The 24,449-nt window shown below is 46.1% G+C and overlaps 1 long non-coding RNA gene across 7 annotated transcripts in view; it reads left to right on the top strand.

Moving 5' to 3' along the window:
- LOC111090294 overlaps positions 1 to 23,744 on the top strand; it is a 104,104-nt gene extending 80,360 nt beyond the window's left edge. For 2 of the 7 annotated variants that reach the window (XR_005371479.1, XR_005371480.1), the window contains exons 6-7: positions 2,242 to 2,311; positions 3,884 to 4,075. This is a non-coding gene — a long non-coding RNA (uncharacterized LOC111090294). Of the gene's footprint in view, positions 1 to 2,241; positions 2,312 to 3,883; positions 4,076 to 9,969; positions 10,835 to 11,610; positions 11,654 to 11,907; positions 12,539 to 19,501; positions 19,669 to 23,498 lie in introns of those variants that run through there. The other 5 variants (XR_005371482.1, XR_005371481.1, XR_005371483.1 and 2 more) reach the window with 5 other exon arrangements.
- Positions 23,745 to 24,449: the final 705 nt, after the last annotated feature.

The following is a 24,449-nucleotide window of genomic DNA, read 5'->3' as shown; positions in this document are numbered from 1 at the left end:
AAATTTTTAAAAAAGATTATTTATTAGAGACAGAGAGAGAGAGAGAGAGAGCATGAGCAGTGGGGGGAAGTAGGGAGGGCGAGAGCAGGAGGAGAGGGAGAAGCAGACTTCCCACGGAGCAGGGAGCCCCAGGTGGGCTCCATCCCATGATCCCATGACCCTGAGATCAGGACCTGAGCTTGAAGGCAGATGCTTGACGCTTAAATGGTCTGAGCCACTCAGGTGCCCCAGGAGGGTGATTCTTCAGGCAAACCTGGCTTGAGAGCTGCAGACCATTTAGCAGCTGCAGACCATTCATGCTGCTGGCCCCCAGTCATTGTGACAACCTAAAATAATCCTGTACATTTCCAGATTGCTTACTCCACATGGAGATCCATTGGCCTGGGTAATGGGGGTCACCAAACTTTGTTCAGTTTAATTGACTTTTAAGGTTGAAAAGAACAGCTAAAATCTGTGCATCCAATTCTTATTTCACAGATGAAGTGTAGGGATTTGTGATCCTTTAAGACTCTCTCATAAAATGGATGCCTAAAATCCCACCAGCGGAGATTAAGTTATGGATGGGAGCATAAAAGCACTCACTCTGACATCTTATTGTCTGCGTTGGAATCCTGGCTTCTCCCCTTTGCAGCTGGGTGATCATGAGGGCATTACTGAACCTCGTGCTGCAGTGTTGTCATGATTAAAATGGAGACAAGATAGTATGTGCCTCACAGGGTTGTGGTGATGGTTAATTAAGGAATACCTGTGAGAGACTGCCACGAGATGAGCACTCCATAAACCTTTGCTTTGTGCATGTGTGTGAGCTTGCGCATGTGGTCCATGTTCAGTAGGAGCTGGACTTGAGTTACGTAGGAACAGTGGCTACCAGAGTCAGCCAGCTTTTGTGACCCACACGGAAGTCCTGGCTGGGAGAGAAGAACATGGAGAAAAGATTGGGCGTTACCTATGTTTGCTGCTAGGCTCACCATTATATCTGCCTCTCCTAGATTGCACATGGCCGAGAAGAGAAACAAAGCTTGTTAGAGTCTGCCTCCAAGTGGGTAGAGGTGTTACAACCAGCGGTGGTGTGTCTCAGAGCTCCCTCACAGGCTAGCGAGTCTCAAACTTGACTGTGAAGGGAAAATGACAAATACAGATTCCTGCAATCCAGCTTCTTGAACTCCAGTGGTTTCAAGTGAGCCCCATATTTTGCATTTTCAAACAAACTCTCCAGGTGATTCTGAAGTAGGTGTCTCATTTGAAAAACAGTGACCCCAAAAATGTTTTTATTTTTAAAGATGAGAGGACATGATGCCCTCAGCCAACCAGCATCTTGGTGGCAGTGTGGGGCCTGGGAGCTAGGCAGCCTGGTAGCTTCCTGCAGGCTTCTCTCCAACGGCCCAGACCATGTAGAGGAGGCGCAGGCAGGCAACTGTCCCACAACTCGGCATTGTGGCTTCTCTGATTCTCTAGTTCTCTGGCCTCGGGGCCTTTTAGTTTCTTCATTCAAGCTTCCAACCCCCTAATTTGGCCATCAGAAGTAAATCCTGGAGGATCATTTTGTGAGCATTTCTTAAAAGGATCTTGAGACATTTACTGTAATGAGTAGTGGCATTTGGCCCACCTGAAGAGAATCAAAGAAGGATGGAAGGTCAGGGAATGAGAGGCTGTGGTTACTGCACAGTGCTGCTGCGGTTGCTTGTGGAGCCCATCCCTCTGCCACCTGCCACCCCCACCCATCATAGGTAGGGCCACCAGAGAAAGGTTTTGGTTATTGGGATCCCACTTGCCACCATGTCACCAAAAAATGTGCATAAGTATACATATATATTTCTTTTTTGAAAGAGAGAGAGAGAGAGACAACACTTGCAGGGATTGGGGAGGGATAAAGGAAGAGGGAGGAGAAGGAGAGAGAATCTTAGGTAGGCTCCACGCCCAGCGTCTGCACTGGATGTGGGGTTCCATCTTACGACCTCGAGATCATGACCTGAGCTGAAATCAAGAGATGGACACTTAACCAACTGAGCTACCCAGGTGCCCCTGGTTCATTTTTAAATGAACTTAATAGTGAGAAGATAAACTTCACTTCCTAACTCACTGCCAGCAAACTCACTCTGAACATTGTGTGCACCTGCCAATTCATATTTCTTGGTCACGCAACCACTCATTTATTGGCATTCTGTGCAGAGGCAGCTGGATACCAGCCTCCTTTCTTAATAAAATAATGTTAATGACAATAATATATCTCATTTTTTACAGTGTGTCAGATACTATGCCAAAGGCATGCTATATGTAATTTCTCATTTAATCTACACCAAAACCCTGTGGGGTAAGTAGTGTTATTACCATTTTATGAATGTAACACTGAGGCTTGGTAAGGTTAAGTCATTTGTCCAAGGTTATACTATAAGTAAGTGTTCAGGAAGGGACCAAGTAAGGTAAAACCCTCCCACCCCGCTGACTGCTAGGCCACATTCATTTTTTTTTTTTTAAGATTTTATTTATTTGAGAGAGAGAGAATGAGTGGTGGGGAGTGGCAGAGGGAGAAGGAGAAGCAGACCCCCTGATGAGCAGGAATCCCAATGTGGGGCTCGATCTCAGGACCCTGAGTTGATGACCTGAGCCAAAGGCAGATGCTTAACCCACTGAGCCTCCCAGGCACCCCTGTTAGGCCCATATTCTTGATCAGTGTGTTCTACTGCAACTCGCAAAAACTCCATGCCTTCCCACTCCTGCCTGGGATAGGCATGCCTCACATGGGGTGGGGATGGAATGATGGGTTTGGTGCTTGGGGTCCATCACAGTTCCTCCTGTTGATGACATTTCTCCCATATTTGGAAACTGCAACCCACTTTAGGACCTTCCTGAAGTTAGAAATGGAGACAATAGAGGAGAGGAAAAAGCAAAGGGTGAGGGATCTGGGAAAGTAGAGAGAATGCCATTTGGTTGGACCCAGTTGACAAGAGAATGGAAAGTCCTCAGTTCCCAATGAGTTTTTCTTGACTTTAACCCTGAGGTGAAGGGGCTCAGAGAGCACTGGGATGTGGGGAGAGATGGAAGCAGAAGGATGGAAGATGTGAGCTTTGGAAAAATGAGACATGTTTTGGTCTTTAGTCATGTCTCTTGGTGAAATCCAGCTTCCAAACAGGCAGCAGGCCATAGATACCGACTCCTTCCTCTGGTCCAGTGGGCCAGTCTCCTTGTGGGTCAGTCCCACTGACTTTTTACTCCTCAGAGCTCCCTGTGCCTTGAAAGGCCAGAACTGGCTTTGCCTTATGATAAATACCAATAACCTTGAGCCATCTGTCTTGCTTTGGCCTTCCTCACATGGTGGTGACTCCTTTCCAATCCTTCCTTTTCTGCTCATCAGCCACCATGCTTCTCATGGTCCACTCAATGGAGGAAGGAGACAGAGATAGATTCTTAAGTGGCCGGATAGCTAGAGTCCAGACCGACATGTTCTTCCTCCCCCTTCTATTCCTCAGCCACCAACAGGTGGGTGTAGAGAAGCTCATATCTTCCTTTGTGAGCAAAACCTTGCAGAATTTCTCTCCCCTGGCCATCTTGCCAAATTCAGCCATAATCCAACATAGGAGAGCATAAACAGAACCGAGTAATACATTTATTAGCTCTGATCCATATAGCCTGGGAACCCAGTGTGACAGAGCACCAACCTCACAGCTGGCTTCCTGCTTCTACCCTTGACTCCCCAGGGTGTATTTTGGATAAAGTTAACAGAGCGATCACATCATTGCACATCTGTGTTCTAAACCAGCCAAGGATTCCCTTCTCACTCAGAATAAAATCCAAGCTTCTTATCATGGCTTATCCTTCACAATACCTTTTGGCTCACTGACACTTCTCTCTTATCCTCTCTCTCCCCTCACCCACCCTCCACCAGCCACATCAGCCTCTTTGCTGTTACTCAAGAAGCAGAGATGATCCTACTTCAGCTACGCATTTACTCCTTCCTCTGCCTGGAATGCTCCTTTCCAGCCATCCATATCAACTGCTCCCCCCCCCCCCCTTCTTCAAGGATTCCTTCAAGACAACATCAGAGAGGTCATCCATGATTACCCTAAATAAAATAACATCGCATTCCTGTTACTATTCTCACCTTTAACTATTATTAGTTTTTTATAGCACTTACAGTCATATCTGTTATGTTTGTTTACTTATTGTCTGAATGTACCCTCCTAGTTTCTAAGCTTAATACGAGCAGGGACATTGTGTGTTTCTATCACAAGTGTCTAGAATAGAGGCTGGCACACAGGAGGTGCTCAATCAGTACTTGCTGAATGAATGAGTGTATAAGGTGCCCTAAGCCAAAAGTCATATGAGGAGAGCAGGTGTGACTAGGTAATTTAGTGATTGCTGAGTTCCCAGTCTTCTTCCTCTATCAGAACTTACATATCGTTCAATCCTTCCACACATATCTTGATGGAGTATTGCAAAAAATGGCCACAATTTCTTTCCCTCTCTGTACTCATGCTCTTGCAGTGTGACTTTGTAGCTGCTTTTAAAAAGTGAGTCATAACTCTTGAACCAAACTTGTGACTTGCTTTGGTCAGTGGACACCAACAAACATGAAACACTCACAGATTTGAAAAATGTTTGCACAATGAAACCCTGCTGCTCTTGAGACCCTAAACCGTCATGTGAGCAAGACTTGACTGGTCTGAAGCATAATAAGAGGCACGTGGTGGCCCCAGAGCCCCAGTGAGCCTCACACTTAGAAGCTGAGTCCCTGACTTCAGACACACGAGCACCATAGGAGCTGCCTAGAAGAACCAGTCCAAATTGCATGACCTAAATGGCAACCAAGTTTGGAGTGGTTTGTTTCATGGCACAAGCTAGCTTCTGATATATATGTGAGCAGAGTTAAATAATGAGAGAAAAGGACTTCGTTGATTTTAGCATCTGCTAGTGTAAGGTTTCATAATTACAATCACCCGGTCTAGCCTAAAAGGTATTTTCACTGTAGGGCCATGCAGCAAATATACCTGGCCTTGAATGATGCTTCTTCAGTGCAGAGAATTAGTGCTTTTTACCTCTCCTGGTATCCTTTCTCTTTAGAAACAGAGAGGCATGTTGCAAAGCAGGTGCATCTCTATGGCTTTAGGACCTAAGCAAGGCAGATCATAGTGGCAAGAGAATTTCATAATTACATAAATTTTCTTCTAGAAAGGTAGAGATAAAGATGTTAGAGCTCTAATCTTTGAGGAGTTATAGAAGGAAATAGGAGCATCAGCCAGGTGGGACACTATTTTTCCTGGCGTTACTCATCCCAGGACTAATCCCCTCATAAATGAAAGGTAGGGCACCAGTAGAAGAAGAAAGATTGAAAAATCAAAGCCTGTGGTAGCACCGAGTTGTTGGGGTCACTTGTGAAATCCAGCAATGTAGGAAACATTATTTCTTTTCACTGTCATGAGCCAGTTTTGTGACTGTGAGTGAACCTTTTTATATATGGAAACTTCAGGTTATTTATCATAAAGCATAAATATCTGGCTGCTTGCCACAGTTTCTGGATGGGTGTTCTAGAACTTGTCATGAGGCTGGGATGTGCCAGTTCAGAGACTTGCCTGCGTGAGTGGTGTTGGTTAGGAGCAATTTGGTGTCTGCCCTAGTCAATGAGTGTATTTGGGTGGGGATGGGAGCTGTCTTTTGTTTAGAACCTGGCTGGTGGGCCCGGGGGAGTGGTGGATATTTATGGCATCATATGGAGCCAGACTGTAGGAGTCTAATAATAGCTAAACTGTCTAATATGTTGAAGGCTATTACATATATTTGAAATTCATGCTTGTTGGCATGCAGTGGAATAAATCCTCTGTATCGTACTGCCAGTTTACTTACATACAAAAAGGAAAGGTAGTGCATTGGTCTCAGAAGGAACATCGGAACCCAGCTGATGGATAATCCAGCTGTATAGTGATTGAGGGGTGACCTGGGAAGGAAAACATGGGATATATTGATTGATTCCTGGAAAGTCAGCTGCACAATGAGATGAGTGAGCTACAAGAATGCCTCCACTCACTCACCAAAACCTTTCTACTGCTTTCACTCCCGGGAGCACTCACTGGGGGAAATGACCATTTTTGTTATAGGTTCTCAACAAATCCAGGAAGCTTCCTCAGGAAGTAGTTAAGAATGTATCTGGGCTCTGGGAGAAACAATTCTTTCTCATTCAACAACTATTTATTGAACGTTTACTATGGGTCAGGCACTGTTGTAGGCACTTAAAGTGCATCAGGAAATAAATCCCACAAAGATTCCTGTCCTAGGGGTGGATTGTGTGTTTGGAAACTGAAAATAAGTAATAAACATAACAAAGTAAGTAAATAAGAAGGTTTGTCAAAAGGAGATATGTGTTATGGGGAAAAAAAGCTAAAGTAGAGATAAGAAGCATCAGGAAGGCTAGGGGGTGGGGATAGGGCAGTTGTGTTAAAAAAAGTGGTTGGTGTGGCCCTCACTGAGAAGGTGAGGTCTGAGCAAGCCCTGAAGGAGGTGAGGCCCAAATTCAGCATGGAGAGATGGTTAGCACATTTGTTTGCCATTGTATCTGTCCTCCCAAGAATCTAGTCCAATATTTTATACATAGTAGTGGCTTAGTAAATCATTCTTGACATGAATTGAATTAAACATGACCTAACATTTCATCAGCAAGGGGAGGGGGGTGGCTTTTCCCAGAAAAGGAGATAGATTTTTTTTTTAAAATCTATTTCCTTCACTCCTTTATTCACATCTCGCTCTCTAACCCATTGCCATCTGGATTCTGTCTTAATCAGACCAATATGGCCAAGCTGTGGCTCCCGAGGAAATACTAGAGTTGCTGTGATTTTTCTCTTGAGCAGCTGAAGTCTAGCTAGTGCTGCCAGGGGAGCGTGTAGAGACCCTTCCCCATCCCAGTGGCCTGCACAGCCAAGGCACCCCTGGACTGCCAGGACGCACCTCTCCTCTCTCCTCCTGCCATAAAATTCCTGGCAGAGAGCAAGATGAAGCTCACTTCCCTCAAGTGTCAGAGGGGTAAGATGTTAACTTCTCTTATTCAAGGGGGAAATGGACTTGATTGACAGATGAGAGAGAGCTGCTACTCATTTACCCACCGAAAGATATTATATGGCTTTAAGCAGTGTTCAGGAGCACGAGAAGGTAATAAACTATGTGTGTAAGCTCAGTTCTCAGGGGAGGGAGAGCTGCTGCAAAACCCACACTCAAATTGTTTCTTTCGTGCTCCTTTTTTAGGCCCTCTGTGCATGCCATGCTTAATAAAGGCAATACAAAGGTAAGATTATAAAGGAGAATGAGGCCTATCAAGGAAGGAAGGCTTCCTCTGTGCTCTCCTGTCACCCTATTCTTCCCATTCCGCGGCCGTTGCGGCACATGGGGAAGGGGGACTGGCTGGCGGCAGGCAGGTATCAGAAGAGTGAATGACGGTCAGATGGATTATTAGATGAATTTGCAGTGTCCCCAGTGTTGTTAGGTTTGTTTGTGTGCGTGTGTGTTTTTGATGGAAACCCACTCTCTATCTCGAGAGACTAATAGCTAGTTCTCAAAAATCAGAGCTGCTCCTGGCCCTTTGAGCGCTCTACAGCGTGGCAGCAAACTGGTCACGACTCTTGGGCTCTACATTGCACTAAGGTGACCAACTGGGTCACCTTACACAGGTGCTGTACAGTTTATTTGCCTCCTCCATCTCTTTGACTACACAGCTGGGTACATTGTAGGTGCCAAGTAAAGACTCATTTATAAGTTAATTAGTCTCCCCTGTGCCTTTGATGGCTCATTTTACTATTGTAAAATAGTATAATATCCTAAAAATAGCGTCCCTATTCCTTCTTCCAACTATACATGAAAATACTTCATCAGCACATTAGTCTCCAGAATGAGATGAAATCTGTGGAGCTTATTAACTCCTTGCGGTAGAATTGTTGTAAATAAGCGATAGAGAGTATTATCTTGCCTTCCCTGGAAACTTCCAGGTGTTAGGAAGTCCTGGGAAGAGCGCTGGCAGGACAGGCTAACCAGTAACTGTTGGATATTCAGCAATAGTAACGGTCGCATGCTGCACACAGTGCATCCGGGTCCCGAGCTAGGTGCTTATGTGTATTAATTCATTGAATCCTCACAGCATGAAGTGGGTCAGTACCATTATCCCCATCTTGTAGATGAGAAAACTGAGCTGCAGAGAGATGAAATGGCTGTTTTCTAAGATTTACAGCTATCAAGCAAGCAGAACCTGGATGTGAATCCCGACAGTAGAGCTGCAGGATTTTCTTTGTAAGCCACCAGGCTATAACGGCTCTTCAGCAGCAGTTAGTATATGATGATTCTTTTATAGGACTCTTAAGCAAGGTTTGCTGGGAAAGGAAATGCTAGAATTGCTTCTAGATAACTGTTACTTATTTAGAGTTTGCCACCTTTCGCTTCCACTGTTCAATTTTTTTTTAAGTTTTAAATTTAATAAGAATTCATAAATTACAGGGGCAATTATTCATCTTGACAGACAATATAAACAGCCATAGAAATTCCTTCCCATTCATTCATTCAGCTGAGTGATGAGGCCACTGTATTCACTGCGGTTGGGCTAAGGACAACAGAGATTACATGGAACGACAATTTCTCTCTGGAAGTTTTCCATTCCTCAGGGAAACAAGAATATGCCCACGAATCTTGATAGAATATTGGTTTTTGCAATATGTGGTGTGTGTACAAGGCGATGGCAGGGCCACTCTGCTTACTGGAGATTGAGCTTCTGATGGAGGGATAGGGATGTATCATGAACAAGGGGTGGCTTGGCTGCTACCTGCTGGGATCAGGGGATTTTGATTTGAGCAGGGAAGCGACAGTGCAACACTAGCCCCGTGTTAGTGAGGCGGTGCATATTGCTCTCGGGCTACCAGAGAAGTTTTTTTTTTTTTTTTTTAATGCCTCTTTGCCTTTCTTTTTTTTTTTTTTAATTTTTTTAATTTATTTATGATAGTCACACACAGAGAGAGAGAGAGGCAGAGACACAGGCAGAGGGAGAAGCAGGCTCCATGCACCAGGAGCCCGACGTGGGACTCGATCCCGGGTCTCCAGGATCTGCCCTGGGCCAAAGGCAGGCGCCAAACCGCTGCGCCACCCAGGGATCCCACGAGAGAAGTTTCTGGAGCTCGACTACTTGGGCTCAAATCCTGGTCCTACTACTTTTAGCTTTCACAATTTCTCATCCGTAAGGAGGAGGTAGAAAGAGGGAACGAGAGTTTCAGTGGGAAATGGATGGAGTAGTCTAAATAAGAGGAGGAGGATTTATTTACGAGTAATAGCGCAGTACCCCTGAGCCGTGGTGGTTACGGGGAGAGAAAGGGACATCATCATCCTCAGACCTCCGGGATTGAGGGGAGAGGACGCCCAGCAGGACCAGCAAGCTCAGCCTGGAGGAAGCCGCCTCCCGGGGAGCAGTGCCCGTTGGGTGGGGGGCACAGCTGGCCTCAAGGACCCCCCAGGGGGGAGCCGGCACTGTGACCGCCTTCACCGCTTGGGCCACCTGCCTGCCCCCCCCCCCCCCTCCATTGACCAAGCCCAACCCTGGTCTCCACCCTTGGGGCCCTGGGGGCTGGTGGGGCTCCTGCAGGTCCTGCCCCAGAGGAGAGCTGGTGGAGAAAGCCCCTGGGGATCCGGGGGGGCCGCGGAAGCTCTCCGGCCCAGAGGGGAAAGCACAGAAGGGCCTGGCGGTGCCCGGGCTTGCCAGTTCTTAAGAACTCCGGGTGGGGATTTAGATTGGCTTCCCGAGGCAGTGGGAGCCAGGCGGGGCTGGGAGCAGGGCCGTGACATCACGAGGGAGCAAACCAGCCCTGGGTCCGACGTAGTGTCAGGCGGAGGGAGAACGGGTGCAGGCGGGGAAGTGCTGGGTGGGACCCGGGCTTCCCCTCCTCACCCCCTTTCTGCGGTGGCCGGTGTTCCGGGGCTTTCTGGAGGCCCCGCTGCGGGGTCAGGAGCTTCTCTCCCATCCCCACAGGAGGCACCTCGCAGCAGGGCCTTTCCCAGATGGACCTTTCTCGGTTGACTCCCGCTCTCTCCTTCTTGCCTGGGGTTTTGGAGCCGCTCTACTAACTGCAGCCGGGTTGGCTACGGATTCGGAAAGCGCTGGGTCTGCAGCAGCCCCCGCCTGGGTCTTGGACCTGTCACCCAGCCAGGGCGCAGACCGCTCGGTGGGGACGGAAAGTTAACGCGCCTCGTTACGGCTGATGCAGAGAGTCCCTCTGACAGACACATGGGGTAATGGCTTGGGATGAACACACGCCGACGGATAATTGGAAAAGAGACTTCTCATTGTTCTTCGGGCCCATGATTCATTTGCTGTAGAAGTGATCTCGTTGGCTGTCCTACACATTTCCTCTCTGAACCATGTTTTTCTTGGATTGACTTAAATATACAAGGAACAAAGCACTTTCTGAAAGAAGCAACCCAATGCCAACATGTTGGACCTGAGAAATCAAGATGTCTCTGTAGGCAAGGCTTGAAGGGGTGTGTTTCTCTATTCCCTGACAGTTGTACATGCACCTGCTCGGCCATAAAGCACTCAACTCTGTCTTTTCCATAATTTTTGTGTGGCAAAGAAGTGTGAGGCTGAGTGGTGCAGGAAAACCGTCAGCAGCCACCTTGGGGAACAGATGCACTTGTTCCTAGCCCTGCAGAGTGGGCTCTGGAGGAAGACTCCCACCCAGGGGATTGGCTCACAACTAGGTCAGCCTGGTCGATTTAGTTCTTTTTCCTTCCAGGTGCTTCGTTCCAAGCCTTAAACCCCAAACCTGGGCGGCACTGCTTCCTTCCTTAGAAATTACATGGCAAGACATTACGTTTCTTTCGAGTAAGTCACCCATTTACACTCCTCTTATCCAAATTGTAGGCCACTCAGAAGGCTGGCTGATTGCAAAGAGGCTCGAGTTGGGGGTGGGAGGAGCGAAGGGACCTCATTTTCTGATGAACACAGATGAAGTTGCAATTTGCCCTTCCCAATCAACAGCATCGGGAGACATCCGCAAAGGTCACCCCACTAACCGTATTTTACAAGAGAAATCCGAGATCCTTTCACAGAATGGTCAAGGGCAGTCTTTGCCCTCTCCTTCAGTGCTCCTCAGTTATCGGATGATCTCAGATGAATTTGGATCGGGCTTCAGTTTTGCTTTTAGATGCACATAAAATAATTGCTTTTGAAACAATACCCTCGTGATTAAAAGACCACTGCAGCTAAAAATATTTAAATCAGGAAGCATCCCAAGTAAAAGACTTGGCAAAACACATCAGATATGACAAAAATTTTGCTGGCAGAGTGCAAAATAAGTATCAAAAGACTAAGCTATACATAAGGCACCGTGAAGTGCTAGAGTGCTGCTCGGTACCATTTGGCCCAAGATGTTTATATATCTCCGTGTAATTGTAGCTAATCATATAAATTCTTTGTCTCCGTTTGAAATCTGTTCAGGTTGACACCTCCACTTTCCTGTTGATTATTTTTCTCCTGTCTTCTGATCTCCTTCTGCCTCTTACTTTTTGAAGGATAAACTATTGGCAGAGCATGAGCTCGCAAAGCAGACATTTGACTCTATTTTTTTCTTTTCCCCGTTCTTCTATGTTTATCTCCAGCAATTCTTGATCTTAAGCTCCAGATCCACCTCAGATTCTCTCAGTAAGTCCCCATTTTAACTTTCACTTGCCATAATCATCTCCTCCCTCCCCCCTCCTTTCTTTCTTATTCCTTCCCTAGGTTTTCTCCATTTTACAGGGCAGTTATAAGTACGCTCTCATGTATCGTGGCTGGGTTGTTCTACGTGGTGGGCTACGTGGGTCACAGCTAGAGTTCATGATATTATTTTCCCCATTTGGAAGACAAAGCTTACCCTGAGACCAGTGTTCTTTCTCTTTTTGTCACTGCTCTCTCAGACCAGCTGACCAGATTCAAGGTGGCCAAAAGAAGAGGTGAACTATGGTCATGGTTGTGATCGTCTCGCTACTCACAATGGGGAAGCTGTACACGTGGATTGTAAAGTATGTGCATAGATGGAGGTGATCCAAGAGAGAGTTGGGAGTTTCTACCTGTTGAGGTCTGAATGCTTGTGTCCCTCTCACTTTCACAGGTTGGAATTGCAACCCCCAAGGTGATGGCATAGGAAGTGGGGCCTGTGGGAGGTGTTAGGTCACCAGGGCAGACCCCTTATGACTGGGATTCATGCCCTTATAAGAAGAGGCCCCAGAGAGCTAGCTTGTCTTTTTTGCCCAGTGATGGTTGTCAGTGCAAAAGGCTGCCCTCCCCAGACCTGCAATCTGCACGTGTCTTGATCTTGAGCTCTTCAGACTTCAGACTGTGAGAAATAAATTTCTGTTGTTTATAAACCACCCAGTTGATGGTGTTTTTGTGGTAGAAGCTCACACAGACTAAAACATAGGGAGAGACTGTCCTTTTTCCAGTGGATAGTCTTTCCTGCTTTGTCAAATATTAGTTGACCATAGAGTTAATGGAAAATTGGACAGCCACATGCAGAAGAATGATACTAGACCATTCTTTTACACCAGACACAAAGATAAACTCAAAATGGATGAAAGATCTAAATGTGAGACAAGAATCCATCAAAATCCTAGAGGAGAACACAGGCAACACCCTTTTTGAACTTGGCCACAGCAACTTCTTGCAAGATACATCTATGAAGGCAAGGGAAACAAAAGCAAAAATGAACTATTGAGACTTCATCAGGATAAAAAGCTTCTGCACAGCAAAAGAAACAGTCAACAAAACTAAAAGACAACCTACAGAATGGGAGAAGATATTTGCAAATGACCTATCAGATAAAGGGCTAGTATCCAAGATCTATAAAGAACCTATTAAACTCAACACCCAAGAAACAATCCAATCACGAAATGGGCAAAAGACATGAACAGAAATTTCACCAAAGAAGACATAGACATGGCCAACAAGCACATGAGGAAATGCTCCGCATCACTTGCCATCAGGGAAATACACATTAAAACTGCAATGAGATACCACCTCACACCAGTGAGAATGGGGAAAATTAACAAGATGGGAAACAACAAATGTTGGAGAGGATGTGGAGAAGGGGGAACCCTCTTAAACTGCTGGTGGGAATGTGAATCAGTACAGCCACTCTGGAAAGTGCGGAAGTTCCTCAAAGAGTTAAAAATAGAACTGCCCCATGACCCAGCAATTACACTGCTGGGGATTTACCCCAAAGATACAGATGCAGTGAAACGGCAGGACACCTGCACCCCAATGTATATAGCAGCAATGTCTGCAATAGCCAAACTGTGGAAGGAGCCTCGGTGTTCGTTGAAAGATGAATGGATAAAGAAGCTGTGGTCTATGTATACAATGGAATATTCCTCAGCCATTAGAAATGACAAATACCCACCATTTGCTTCGATGTGGATGGAACTGGAGGGTATTATGCTGAGTGACGTAAGTCGATCAGAGAAGGACAATAATCATATGGCTTCACTCATACGGGGAATATAAAAAATAATGAAAAGGATTATAAGGGAAGGAGGGCAACTGAGTGGGAAAAATTAGAGAGGGAGACAAACCATGAGAGACTCCTCACTCTGGGAAATGAACAAAGAGTTGTGGAAGGGGAGGTGGGTAGGGAGATGGGGCAACTGGTTGATGGGCACTGAGGGGGATACTTGATGGGATGAGCACTGGGTGTTATACTATATGTTGGCAAATCAAACTTTAATAAAAACAAATGAAAAAAACATATAAGGAGTAGTGTTTTGGGGATAGGAAAAGGAGGAATGGGATGACACTGGGGTAGAACAGAGAGTTTGTCTCACTATCTCTTCCCAACAGCACAGATGTTCCCAGAAGCAGTCAGAGTCTGGGATACCGTGGCACAGGGCAGAGTTCTCCTGACCCTCAGTGCTCATGACCCATTACTTCCTTGGAGCTTCAATGTAGTCCACCCCTCCCCGCTTCCTTTTTTTATTTGTTTATTTGACAGAGAAGGAGAGAGAGAGAGAGCGCAAATATGCAGAGTGGTAGGGAGAGAGAGAGGGAGAAACAGGCTCCCCATTGAGCTGGGAGCCCTACACGGGGCTCCATCCCAGGTCCCTGGGATCATGACCTGAGCCGAAGGCAAACGCTTAGCCGACTGATCACCCAGGTGCCCCTTTCAATGTAGTTCTTAACTGAGTGTGATCCCAAGGTTGACAGCTAGGGAATTTTACATACCTAGATTCCAGAAAGCCCACTGGGATCTAGGAATAGAATTGTTTTAGAAGATTTTCCTTTAGTAACATTTCAATTTATTCAACACCTTCCCCCATTAACATCCTAGTGTTAAAACAATAGGATCATTTTCCGTCTAGAACTTCTTAAGGTTCCTGCTTCCTCGGATTTCGAGTGGCACTTTTTTGGACTACTGAGCCCACAGTGTTTTTCCCATTTCAAAGTCCCCCATATGATCCCTGATCTCCATGAGGATGAGTGCTGCTTCTTCTTCTCTTTGGAGGTCTAGCACTTAGCAGGAGACATGCCACAGAGCTGGAGCTCAAAAAACACTTTTCAGCATTTACCGTGTATTGATGGGGCAACTAATTTTTTTTTTCACTTAAATTTGTTTTGCTTTCCTACCAGACTGTAGTTACCCCAGGGCATTTTTACCACATCACCCCACAAAACATGCTATTCTTTGCACAAGGTAGGTGCTCGTTATAGACTTGTTTTGATGATGATTAAACTCCACAGTGCTTTATTGAATCCCTTCTCTGTGCCAGAGAGTGTGGTAGGTACATAGAATGAAAACATGGAAAAAAGAAAGAACCCTGCCCTGTAGGAAGTCAAAATATAGCCTGATAGTAATAACGTATTCCTGGAGTCTGGCAGAGAGACACATCTTGTTCAAATAGCTGTTGTTTTAATCATCATCGTGTAGACTCAATTTCAGAAGTACCTGGTCATTGTCATCTGATCACCTGACATGTTCAATGCAAGGCTGGGATTCAGGTTAGTGCCGGCGTATTTTAAAAGCCCACGAAGCTCGTGCATTGCTTCCCACTTTGTAACTTATTCAATGTAGATTCAGAGCAACTGTCAACCCTGGCTCTGTGCTGGGCGCCGGGCAGAGAGAGCATGTGTATTGGCTACATTACTAGGTTTCAAGGACCCACAACTGGGACTCATACCAACACCACTGACTCCTCCTGGGAGGCAGATTCCGCTAAGTGCAAGAACAGAGATAAAAACCAAGTGTTATTGTAATGATTAATTTTGACTGCAGTGATGCTGGCAGACTTCACAAACGAATTGACATTTGAGTTGGCCCCTGATACCGGATTTTGACAAGCAGACATTGGAGGAAAAGACCAACTCAGACAAATGAAAACAGGATAAACAAAGACTCAGAGGAGTGGAAGTTTTTGCCCTAACTATACAGTGGAGGCATTAATAGTTGGGTGTGGTCTGAACACAGAATTTTAAGGGCTGTGAATGACCCAAGGCAGGGGTTGCACTGTTCTTCTCTGGGTCAAATCAGGTCTTTGGCCACATTTTGTTTGGCTTAGCACAGGTTTTAAATTTCTTTTTGAGCTGCCGCCAATATTTAAAAATGGGGAGATTTCACAAACATGTTGAGATTGCAGGCTTTTCTTGAAAACAACCTAGCAAGAGTGTGCCTGCCTCTCCTCCAGGCAACAGCTGGCTAGGATTGAATCATGGCTTCTCTTTGCAGACAGGCAAGCAGAGTCCTTGGGCTTGCCATTGTCCCCACTAACTGGGCCCAATCAGATGGCACAGGCAGGTATTTGAGTCGTCCCCTTCGACCCAGAAGCTTCACTGACAGCTGCGTGCTGGGCGAGCTGGTGTCTGTTTCAGGGAGCTTTATACAGCGGTTGACTTAAACACACATCTGGATGGCTCTTGGGAATCGGGGGACGCTTCACAGCAGGAAGAGTGTCAGGAAGGCGTCCCAGATGCTGCTGTGAGGAATCTGGTTCATCTAATTAGATCCTCGGCTGGTACACCTGGTAGATTTTTAGAGGCAGGGGATAATGACCCTCACAGTTTAAAAGATCTCTTTCCATGGCAACCCACAATGCTTTTGTCAATTTGAGAGCTTGTTAGCGTCTCCGGTTTATCTTGCCCTGATAAGTGAGTTTTCTTTTCTTCGGGAATGTAGACTGGCAGTATGCCAACAAGAATTGAAATCCATTTTCTGAACAAAGGAGGAAACGTATATATGTTTTTTTTTTTTCCTCTTTCATTTCTTTTGTTCAGCTGTTATGCCAGTCAGATGTTCAGACTTCTTGGACCTCTGCGAGCTAACTTTTCATTTCCCTTTTTCTCGGGGAGGGGTGCACTTTGATTGCACCGGTGCCCATGTACCTATGTTGGACTTGGGACACGAAGCCATTCCAAGCCCCCAGATGCAAACACACGGTCACATACACACAAAATGCGGGTGTTTACGTTCTCCAAACCCACAAGACTCTGTGAGCTCTTGCTCATACACAGACACACTCTGTGCCTGATGCCTATTAAGAGTGAGAGGTTCCTAACTGACATAACCTTCTTTTCAGAAGAATAAAATAGAAGGTTACTGAGTCGACGAGCTAATCTGTCTAATTAGATGCCTCTGAGCGAAATGCATAAAATTTGCATGAATTATCTTAACATGCAAAGAATAGGACACAGGAAGGAAAAACTCAAGGAAATTTGCATTTTGGTTGGGGGGGGGGAGGGGGAGGCTCCACGGCTATAATCCAGAAGGTCCTTTCTGCTTTTATGTTTTGGAACTACACTCAAGAGGAGCTGCCGTGGGCTGCCCAACGTCGGCAAAGACAGTCCTTGTAGCCTTGGCTTTGCAAGCAGTTACTCCAAGTCTTGCTGCGGGTTGTGGGTGAAGCAGCCATCAAGCCCAGTCCTGCTGTGATGTGGAAGCTTCCTTTAGGCCCTGCTGGGGCCCCGGGGATGATGTTTTTCTGTCCTGGCCTCTCGTGGGCTGGGAGGACAATTGCTTCTTGGTCCCTAGGTGGCACTGTGGTATCTATTGTAGCAGATGCTGCACTTTGGTTAGCTGCATCCCTGCTATTTAAGATGGAGGAGAAAGAAGAAAAGAAAAAAAAAAAAATCCAACTCCCCCCTGCCTGCCCCCACACCTCCTAACATCACAACCTGCTCTACGTAGGCACACCTCCTCCGTCCTGCCCAAGGACACCGTATGTTATTTATTCTCAAATGATTTATTTAAAATCGGTGTTTCCCTTATTTGCTTTGCTATGTAGGGACATAGCAAGCTCAGAGATCATTGGAGAGCTTAGCTGCTTTCTCTACTTTGCCACCCCTGCTCCAGTCCTCCCAGTCTTCCCTTCCATGACGTTTACACTGTGCCAGGGCCCAGTGGCTCCTTGGCCTCTAGGGAGGCACTGGTTAGGAGTGGAGCCGGGGCTGAAAGGAGCAGCTTGGCAGTGGTGGGACCGGGAGGATGGCAAACTGGCTGAAATGCAAAAAGGATGGGAGGGAAGCCAGTTGCTGCTTCTCCCATTCCTTTCTTTCTGGCAGTCTAGAAAACCTGTTTCCTCCTGGACTGATGGGCTTGGGCCAAGTGTGAGAATTACATTCTGACATCTAGTTAGAGGTGGTGAGGTTCAGGTGGAAGGAAGAAGAGCTCACACATTAGGATTGCCTCAGTTTCCCCAGCTGAGGAAACAGGGCATCCTACTGATTCAATAGGCAAAGACTGGAGGGCAGTATTAAGGGTATTTATAAAATAATAATAATAGTTTCTGGAGATAAGATCTAATTCTTAAAACATCATAGCATGTAATGAACAAGAGGAGGAGACGCAGGGGAAAATAGGTACCTTGTGGGTAAGCATGAAAAAGTTTGTAGGGACTTTTTTTCCCTTGGTGCTGATAATCTCATTTCCTCCTCACAGCATTGTTTTTCTTAATTCACCGAAGATGATGCTGGGTTCACTTCTGTGATTTTGCTCAAGGTCACAAATTTAGGATGGTTGTTTAACTCCAAGGTCTTCCCTCACTAGGTATGGTTTTCTTTATTATTTTCCTGAACAAATTCCTCCATTGGGAAGCAATAATATTCAAGTCTAACTGATCAACATTTGCCTTACTTGCTACCCCAGAATCAAATCAAAGTGCTATGCTTAGGGGCAAACTAATAAAAGCAGCCCTCCTCTTTGTTTGTTTTAAAATGACAGTTCTGACTTTACCTTGACTTGAGAAGCAATAACCTTAGAGCCTTTTCTCTGTTCACTTTCAGTTTTGTTTGGGAGTTGTTTTTTCGTTTATCATTTGATCTGTTTGTGCCTTAATGGTACCCTCTGTAAAATAGGTTGAACAAACTTTGTCCAGGCATTGAACATCTAGGGAAAATAGATTAATGTTGCATGAGAGAGACTTGGGGGTCTTTGAATTGAAAGATTCAAGACAAGCATTAGTTTTTATCATTGTTTTAATAGCAATTTATTAAGCTCAAACCTTAGGGAATCATGTAAGAATATATGATTTCCTCTGCCTGATTATGTCTTTGAGTTTTGTAAAAGTTTATAATGGATGAAATAGTACTTAACAGCTTCATAAACCAAACTGTTACACACATTTAAATGGTCTTCACTCTTATTATCTTAACTAATGAATTTTGCCAGGCATCTCTGTTATAGCTGTATGATTTATAAAGATTATATTTACTTTTTCTCCTTATAAGAACCTAATGAGACCAAATTGGTTGCATGTAATCAGACACTGGCCTTTTTCATCTCTTCGGGTTTTATTTACGAAAGCTTATTAGAGCAAACGTACTGAGTAATATGCAGCAATAGCTAGGTTTTGCCTAATGATCCCAAACAGCCAACACAGAATGCAGATAATGAAATGACAGGCTGATTACAAATGCAAGGAGAAAAGTAAATGCACTCAGAGCCCATTTCGAAAATCCTTACCTAGGCAGAGCACCCATTAACATGTTTTCAGCCTAAGAACAGCAGCTCGTACAGCGAGCTGGGTTGAGACACACGTCTCAGCAAATGAGGGCTGAGTTCTTTGCTTAGTTTTCCAACAGTGTAGGGTTGGGCTCAAGGGCTCTGTATGCATGAGTGTGCTGAGTGGGGACCGCTGTGGCACCAGAGATTAGGTGACACCACTGCCACCCCCCCATTTGTGAAGAAAAAGTATGAGTTCGTTCATTTCAAGAGCTGAAGTAAATACTTTGGACTCACATTGTTATTTTCCTTTTGGAGCCAGCACAAAATACAACCTGGATTGATATTACCCAGTTAGAATTTGGTACCTGTCAATTGTCTCCCCCAAAGACATAGAAACACATGATGACATTGCTGGCCCGAGGGCCTCACGTCAGTGCCGTCTTGTGAGTCTATACCCTGTTTGGTTGCCCTTAATCTAGAGCGAATCCCTTCCTTGTTAGGATGTTCCTCCCATTTTGCCACAACAAACATTTTCTGCCCTTTCAGAAGTAGAACATTGAACTCATTTTTTTCTAATAGGACTCAGAAGGACCTTAGGGATGCGGGACAGCTTTACTGTTTTCCCAGATGTCAACCTTCCATATTTTCAGTCCTCTGTAATGACTTGGCCATTCATAAGACCTTCCCAAACCATGTGGGAAGCCGTTTATACATTTATCTTCTTCCTGTACCACCTGCCTGCATAATGCATTTGGTAAGTTTATTACCGTTTGGGAGAACAACTTCCCCTGTAGAGTTTCAAAGGGTGTCCCCTCATACTAGTATTTTGAGATTTGCAAATAAATCTGTTTTCACCTGACTTGTACCATGGAAGATTTTATAGCTTGAGACAATGTTTCCTCTTTAGTCTTTACATTTCCAGGTGGCTGATATCCCAAGACCTTGGACCTCCAGGTGGTTTGTGAAACCTTCTCTTCAAGCTATCCCACTAGGAGAGCAATATTCTGGTTACTTGTTTATTTATTCAAGCCTTTGCTCTGCAAGTCTGTTTCCTTCACCTAGACCAGACTAAACGAGTCTAGAACAACATATAGTAAAGGGCAAAAGCAATTATGGAATCAGAGAGTGTCAGAAGCCACCCTTACCATAGGCTGAAGAAAGTCTGGTTTAAAGAAGTCAGATCACATTATTAAAGAGAGACTTGGATTACAGGCAGCCAATTTGGTCTCATTAGGTTCTTAAAAGGAGAAAAGGTAAATATAATCTTTATAAGTCATACAGCTGTAACAGAGATGCCTGACAAAATCCATTAGTTTAGATAATAAGAGTGAAGACTGTTTAACATTTTTTAAAAAAAGATTATTTATTTATTTGAGAGAGATAGTGAGAAAGAGAGAACAGGAACAGTGGGGAGAGGGAGAAGCAGGCTCCCTGCTGAGTAGGGAGCCTGATGTGAGGCTTGATCCCAGATCCCAGGACCTGGGGATCATGACCTGAGCTGAAGGCAAACGCTTAACCGACTGAGCCACCCCAGGCTCCCCAGGCGAAGATCATTTAACCGTGCATAACAGGTCTGGATTAGAACTGGACTCAGACCAGCATTTTTTCCAAATGCCGAAGGGCAAATTGACAACTCTTGTTTTTGTTGTTGTTGTTATTTTCTACATGTGGTCAAAAGTTCATGGTCAAAAAATATCAAGAGTCCAGTCTTCAGCACTTTTCCATTCTCCATTCTGGCTCCCATTCTGGTGAAGGTGTTCCTGGCTGTGCTCCCCAAACACCCAGGGGCGTGGTGCTGCTCCCCATCTTGCCTCGGGTCACCGGATACACCAGTGTGACCTTGATGGACTGTACTTTTGTAACCCCTTTCTGCTGCTTGCTCCTTCCCTCCGTCCCATCAACTTGTTACGTGGCTCCTGTATCAAGACTTCCTGTTCTGGAAGCATACTGTGGCCATGGGACCCTGAAGGTAGCACTCGAATCGGAAATTCGATTTCCAGCTGAGATACCCAGGACCCCATATTTGTGTTTTTCTCCTCTCTCTTCCTCTTATGACAGTTATAGGAAAAGTGAATATTGTGTACCTGTGGAAATCACGACTACGGGGAAGATGACTCTGGGCAGAGAGGTCTTTTCTACTATCTATTGCTTTCAGGTGTTGATCTGGGCTGCGGCTGGTCTTCCACATAGAATTCTGTTTTTTTTTTTTTTTAAACAAATTCTTATCTCTTGTGTGCCTTTATTTATTTTTTTAAAAAGATTTTTTTGTATGTATTCATGAGAGACACAGAGAAAGAGAGGCAGAGACACAGGCGGAGGGAGAAGCAGGCTCCCTGCAGAGAGCCAGATGTGGGACTCGATCCCAGGACCCTGGGATTACGACCTGACCCAAAGGCAGATGCTCAACTGCTGAACCACCCGGGCGTCCCGTCCATATAGGAGTCTGAATCCACTTTTTGCCCAGAGGCTACGACTCTGTCATTTTGATCTCCCTCTTTAGTCCTTTCCTCTCAGAGGAGAGCACGGGAGGAAAATGACCGTCAAGGTGACTGGACGTAGAACTTCTGCCGGGATTAGCATGAGCACAGCAGGTGGAGGGAGGAGTGGGTGGAGGAGTGTGTAGAGAACAGCGAGGAGGAGAGCACCGCAGAAGGCAGCTCTTCCCCGAACCACATTGCTGCCTGTTGTTCATTCTGTATAACATCTCTCCTCCCCCGGTTTCTGGTTCACTTCTTCCTCATTTTGTTTGGTTTGATAGTTTTGTAACCTGTTCCCCCTGCTTCTCCTGTTTTGCTTCCTGCCACACTCTTCTTGGACACCTTGCTACTTGAACCAGTGAGCAGTGATTCTGTGTCACATCGTCCCAGACAAGTCTCCCCGGGTGAACTCTAATTCCCCACCGGTTGTTGCTGGCTTTTGATGTTCTTCTCATTTGCCTAGGCTGTTTGGGATTCTGAGTGTGAAGCAAACGTCGACTCCTTTTGCATTCAGGGTGCGTTACATAGTATTTCAGGGCTTGGTATCTGCTCTTTCTATGGGAAGCATTTGAGCCTCAAAGAATTTATTACCCAAACTTCTTATCTCTACATTTATGAGAATCTTGTAATAACAATGGTGGATGTTATCATCTGTATAGGACTTTGAAGATGGTAAGTGTGTCTGCAGGGCCAGCCTCGTGCAGCTGTTCAGCCCGCCCGCTTGGGCAAAGGTTCCAAGCACCTGATGGTTCTACCTCTCTTATGATCGTAAACTTAGGAGTAGAGGAGTAGAGATGCCATTAATTCCTGCTTTCCGAACTTCACGCTCTTGTTGAAGAATGCTCTGCACACAATGGACACTCAATTTTCTGGATGGGCTTGTAAATCTCAGTCCTTAACTCAAATGTCCCCGGTACAGATTTACTGTAATTTAAGAAAATCCAATACATAAAGCTAGAATTTACGGCACATATTATTTGTATTACAAAAGGATTTATCACCGGACTTCCTTTGATAGCAAACTCCTTGGATGTATTCAAGTTATTTTTGTCTTACAAGGCAACATAATTTACACAGGAAAAAAACAGGTGAATTTGATTAAGAGTCATATTGATTGTGTAGAATAAGACTTAACTCTTAGTGACTAATGGCCTGGGGGTATCTTTTTTGATCCTAGAGTTATGTCATATAGAAAGGTGGCTTGTTGGGGCACATGGGTGGCTCAGTGGTTGAGCATCTGCCTTCAGCTCACGGTGTGACCCCGGGGTCCTGGGATCGAGTCTCGTGTTGGGCTCCCCATGGGGAGCCTGCTTCTCTCTTTGCCTATGTCTCTGCCTCTCTGTGTCTCTCATGAATGAGTGAATAAAATCTTAAAAAAAAAAAAAAGAAAGGTGGCTTGTTATTATTATGAACCACAAGCTCTCAGTTTATGCAAATGAAAATTGTGCAAGGATAGGTACAACGGAGGGAAGAAGCAGCGTCGTCCCTGGTTCCAGCCCAGAGCCTAAAATCTCTCCTATGGTAGATAACTTGAAAGGAATTGGAGATGCACACGCACATGCACACATGTATATACATGTACACACACGCACATGCACACACTCTATTTTTTCAGATAGGAAGGAGGCATGGATGGCCTTGGCCTTGCAGCCCTAGAACGATCCTGACTTTGCTCGGGCCCTTCCTCAACCCTGCTCTGACCCATCCTGAGCTCTGGGACACCCCATCTTTGCCCCAGTGGGTAACTCTCCATGGGCCCGGGTCAGCTGCGCCCCAGGGCAGGGCAAGCGAGGGCAAGGAAGCCACCGCAGGTGTTTGGGAGCTGACCAGCTCCTGGTGGAGTTGAGCCTCTGTGGGAACTCGCCACCCTGGCTTTCCTCTGATGGAAACAGCCCACCTCTCAGCTCTCTCTCTCTCTCTCTCTCTCCCTCTCTCTCCTCCTCTTGAAAGCCAATTTCCTGCTTCAATCTTATTCTTATGAATAGAAACACAGAGCTTGCATGGAGAATGAGAAACTACTGTATCATAGGAAGCAATCACACAGAACACAAAAAGCCATTCAAAGTAATTAAACTACTCCCATCCCCTCTTCTCTATTTCCTTTCAGCTCCGCGCTGCTGGGCCGTTTATCTCTGCCACCACAACAGCCCGGGCCGCAAACAGGCGAGCCGTTCTCTGCCCGGCTCCTGGGCTCCCGCCGGGAGGGCACAATTAAGACAGACCCTTGCCTTCTTGGCTGCCAAAGCATCTCAGCTTCTGAAGAGCATGGGAAGCAACGCCATCAACCCCCCTGAGGAAATAAATAAATAAATAAATAAATAAATAAATAAATAAATAAATGCATGCCGGGGAGGCGAGGAGAAGCTTCTGGGCGATTTTGCACTTGTCGCGGGGGTGGGGCGTGGCTGGCGCGGACCCGGGTGGGAGCGACGGGGAGCTCATTATCTCTCAGCCCCTGGAAGCTTTTGTTCTCCTCCGCAGCAGCTGAGGAGGCTGCGGCTCTGCTCCCAGCTGTGCAGAAGCTTGCAAGCTTCTAGAAGTGTCGGGGATGGCAACGTGACTCCGGCAGGCGCTGCCCAGGGGAGGTGGCAGCTGGGTAGGAAAGGGGGCACCCCTGGTTCTGATGAGCAGGATTGAGTTATCAGGGCCCCCCGTGTGGGTACCTGCAGAGCTGCTGTTGGGTGCAGACGCAGGGAGAGAGGAGAGCGAGAGGGAGAGGGCTGAGAGGGGGGCTGGAGGGCTTTCCTGTCCACCCCCCCCCCCCCCCCCGTCCTGGCCCCAGCGTGACTGTGGCAGCTGCTTCAGAGCCTGCGCACCTCGGATGGTGTCGCATCACGGGGACTTAAAGTTGCAGATAAAGGGGAAGCCCCCCGAGTGACTCAGTAGCCTCCGCTCGTCCCACTAGCCCAGCATCGCAAGCCCGTGTGGAATGTTGCATCAGGATGGGAGGCGTTGGGAAGCTGGTGAGAGAGCTTGAGGAAGTGGGCCTGAGAAAGGACTCCCGAACCTCCAGAGGTCACTCAGTCCACCAGCAGCACCAGGTGGGGAAGTAAGAGGG

Source organism: Canis lupus, chromosome 16 (assembly GCF_011100685.1).
Source record: "Canis lupus familiaris isolate Mischka breed German Shepherd chromosome 16, alternate assembly UU_Cfam_GSD_1.0, whole genome shotgun sequence".
Taxonomy (NCBI): Eukaryota; Metazoa; Chordata; class Mammalia; order Carnivora; family Canidae; genus Canis; species Canis lupus.
The sequence above is the reverse complement of the archived record's forward strand: the minus strand, read 5'-3'. Positions and strand labels throughout refer to the sequence as shown.